This window comes from Octopus bimaculoides, chromosome 16, assembly GCF_001194135.2.
Source record: "Octopus bimaculoides isolate UCB-OBI-ISO-001 chromosome 16, ASM119413v2, whole genome shotgun sequence".
In the NCBI taxonomy this organism is placed as follows: Eukaryota; Metazoa; Mollusca; class Cephalopoda; order Octopoda; family Octopodidae; genus Octopus; species Octopus bimaculoides.
The window spans coordinates 10,527,541-10,531,796 of record NC_068996.1 but is presented as its reverse complement, the minus strand read 5'-3'; the positions used below and the strand labels follow the sequence as shown (position 1 = coordinate 10,531,796).

The following is a 4,256-nucleotide window of genomic DNA, read 5'->3' as shown; positions in this document are numbered from 1 at the left end:
ATTACTAGATGTACCCGCCGTGATCCGTTGGGTCACAATCATTCCATGTTGAAAATGTCGATGCTCAGCGGGGAAGAAAAAAAATACTATTTCGAACTTCATGCAATAAAATTCTTAAATAATACTATTCTGCTTTTGGTGTGACAACATAAACACGACGAAGTGTTTCTTCTTTGAAAACGTTCAAATGGCCTTCAACTTTTTCCCTCGCTTTCTTCTTTGCTATCCTTTGTTCCTACTGTTCCAAGTGAAATACGTGGGTACTTCAGCATAAAGTAATATTCATCAAAGTCATCATTGATGCACAATGAAAAGAATTCTGTCATATGTCGTTCATTGACAGCCTCATTATTTCATTGATATCCTCATTATTTCTGAACAGTATTCTTTGTTCATCTAGTAAATGAAATTGCAGTCTCACCATTGCAAGTGCTCTTTCATGAATTGAAAATCCTAAAATGGATGCAACTACTTTGGATGATCCAAAATACCTACCCATTACGTTATAACTGTTTAATTAAATAGCAGCTTGGTAATTTCTTTTCAGAGTGTACTTGACGACATACTTAAATGACTTCACTGAGGCAACGATTTCAACGTTGCAGTGGCATTTGAATGCTCGTAACGGAGTTATTGTAAAGTACAACCCATTTGTTGTTTTTCCATTCCTATGAGATTCAACTCTTCCCAATGCAACTGATCTTCACCTATATAGAGATAGTCTGTTTTGTTTTTTTTAACTTTTGATTAAGATAATAAAGATTAATATTTTATTTTAAATGAAATGGTAATTTTCACTTTTATGAAAAAAGAATTAGATACCCGTGATTTAAAATATACTTCATAAGAATATAAGGAGAATTTCTATCTTTTAGTTCAAGGCACTCCAAAAGTTGCATGATTAAGGGAAGGAAAAAGTAAATAAGAAAAGGACGTTCAGCGGTACCTGCGATGACTCTTCAAAGTGTCGACATTCTCAACTTGATTTTTTAAAGGGGAAAATGATTATTTTACATCATTTACATTGTTTACATTTGACAGATATTTGTCCTCATCTTGTTTGTTGTGTTAACAACAAATAAGATGAGGACAAATATCCGTCAAATGTAAATAATGTACATAATTCCTCATCTCTTGAATATAGAATTATTTTATTTGTAATTTTTATCGTCTTAATCAAATGGCAAGAAAACACAAGATAAATAGATAGATAGATAGATAGACAGACAGACAGACAGACAGACAGATAGACAGATGAATGTTTGTCTGTCCTCGTTTGTCTCCTCTGTGTGTTGCCCCTTGTAGGTAGTAAAGAAATATGATAGATAGATAAATGGATGGATGGATGGATGGATGTGTAATGGACGGTCTGATGTGAGGTGACGAGACTGGCTCTCTCGTACCAGATCACATAGCCCTTACAATGAAGAGAAACTGAATAGAACATATAGGTGCCAGATGTAAAAGAGACACAACCGCATAAGAAAGATTAAGAGAACATTTATTGGTGTAATGACCTGTGTCCGTGTGTGCGCCTTGAATACAAAATTTTAGACAGGCCGTCATAAGAACAAAATGTGTGTGTGTGTGTGTGTGTGTGTGTGTGTGTGTGTGTGTGTGTGTAAGCATAGATGTATACGCGTGTGTTGAGTACATATAAGGATGGCAATAAGAAGAAAGTGAAAGAGTCTACAACTATTGAAGTGAGAAGCATGTTCATAGACAAAAGAAAGATAATGCCAGTTCGTACACGGTTGTTAGAATACTGTATCCAGAAGTCGCGGCCAATGGACATGAGTTAAAATAAGAACAGTAATAAACGAGTGAAGAACGAATATATAGTGTGTGTCTTTAATTAGAAGAAAAAAAATTACCGTCCCAAAATACAATATCTGTTTCAACTCACAGTTTCACATCAGGAATCTTGCAACACAAATTCATAAACGTGTACACACACACACACACACACATACACACACACACACACAAACACACACATACACATACACACACACACAGCATTGAATGATCCTTCCGTTTAATGTAAAATTGTTTTTATTATAACGTGTGTGTGTGTGTGTGTGTGTGTGTGTGTGTGCGTGTGTAAAAAAGAAATTGAAAATGACCTGCCTTCCGTCATGAATGACCATGGGATTGCACCTAGAAAATTCCTCTTCGAGGCACAAGTCCGAGCAAGGCTATTTATGGAAGACCAGCAGTCGTTCATGCTTACCAGCCTCCCCTCTCCACGCCATTATATGTACATAGGATAAAGAGTAAAAACCCCTTCGGTCATGAATGACCATGGGATTGCACTTAGAAAGTTACTCTCCGAGGCACAAATCCAGGCAAGATTATTTATGTAAGACCAGCAGTCGCCCATGCATACCGGTCTCCCTTCTCCACGCCACCAGTGTTATCCAAGGGAAAAGCAAAGGGGCCGATACAGCTTGGCACCAGTGACCAACAAGTAAAAGAATAACAACAATATACAATTCAAGAAATTCTTCATTTCAGGGATATTTTGTTCATGGATTTTCAAAAAATGCCATGTTCAAAATTATTCATACCCTAAGTTTACTGAGTCCAATATCTTTCTTTAATAGTCAATAGCATTGCCTTTGCTTTTTTATGACTGCTTCTAGACAGTTCTTGTACGCGTCCACAAGTTTCCTGCATGTCTCTTGTGAGAGGATGGTCTACTCTTCCTTGGCGAAAGCCTCGAGCTGGGTCAAGTAGAAATAGAGGAAAAGTGTTCTGGTCATTCTCAGTTTCTGATCCTCATGGCCAAGAACAAGGAGCTCAGTGTCTTGTGCGTACCCACAGTGAAGGAAAGGGTTACAAGGCCATTCCAAAGCAATATGGTGCCCCTGTAGCAACCGTCCAGAGCATAATCAGCAAGCACAAGAGATTCAACACTGCTAAAACCCTCACTGGGCGTGGCAAGAAGCGTAAGGTGTCTCCCAAACTTGTCAGGAAAATCTGCTGAAATGTCAACAACAACCCCCGAACCAAATAATTGAAACGCATGACCAGGCAGGGACGAAGGTCTCATGAACCACCATTGAGCGAGTTTTGCATATAAGGAGGTCTCCATGGACGTAGGCCTCGGTAGACGCCGCTACTCAGGAAAAAACATCTGGAGGCTCGTCTGGCCTTTACTAGAGGTCATCTGAAGCAAGATCCCAGCTTTTGGTTAACCATCCTGTGATCTGATGAGAGGAAGCTAGGAGAAGCATACAAGCCGAAGAACACTGTGCCTACCGACAAGCATGGTGGTGGAAACATAATACTATGGGGATGCTTCTCTTCCAGTGGCACAGGGAACCTTGTCAAAGTCCAAGGAACCATGAGAAAGGAGGATTACATTAGGATCCTCGATGAAAACGTGAAGAAATCTGCTGAGAAACTCCAGCTCGGCCACAAATGGAAGTACCAGCAGGACAATGATCCGAAACATACCATCAAGATAGTGAAGAAATGGTTCAAAGACAATGATGTCAACGTCGTAGAATAGTGAAGTCAGAGTCCAGACCTCAATCCGATCGAGAACTTGTGGTGAGACTTGAAGACCAAAGTGATGGCAAGGAAACCGACCAACCTAATCCAGCTCGAGGCTTTCACCAAGGAAGAGTGGGGCAACATCCCAGAGAATGCTTGTGGACACATACAAGAATCGTCTAGAATCTGTCATAAAAACAAAGGCTATGCTATTGACTATTAAATGAAGATATTAGACTCTGTAAACTTAGGGAATGAATAATTTTGAACATGGCATTTTTTGGAAATCTATGAATAAAATACCCCTGAAATGAAGAATTTCTTGAATTGTGTATCATTTTTTCCCTTGTTGGTCACATATAACTCATAAACTATGCATTCATTTCATCACAAAAATTTTTTAAATCACAAAAATTAACAAGGGCATGAATAATTTTGAGGACATATGTATGTGGTATTATGATTGCAACAATAACGATAAGTATAAGCAGAATATCGAACATCTAATGAAGAATCTACTTGCTTTATTATAAAAAATATCTTGAGAAAATGCTCAAACAGTTTAATAGCAATAGACTATTTTTTTATTTATTTAAATACTTACCATGTTTATAACTATATTTTCTTGACATACGAATGATTATAACTTGAGGAAGCAATATTTCGTTTTCATCATCTTTATTACTTAACGTCACATTCTTTACTTTCTCACTATTTATAATAAAATATATTATTGAATGTATTCACCAGTGAGG

The 4,256-nt window shown here is 37.7% G+C and overlaps 1 long non-coding RNA gene across 1 annotated transcript in view; it reads right to left on the bottom strand.

Moving 5' to 3' along the window:
• LOC128249610 (uncharacterized) overlaps positions 1 to 4,234 on the bottom strand; it is a 10,520-nt gene extending 6,286 nt beyond the window's left edge. The window contains exon 1 of the long non-coding RNA XR_008265723.1: positions 4,106 to 4,234. This is a non-coding gene — a long non-coding RNA (uncharacterized LOC128249610). The remainder of the gene's footprint in view (positions 1 to 4,105) is intronic.
• Positions 4,235 to 4,256: the final 22 nt, after the last annotated feature.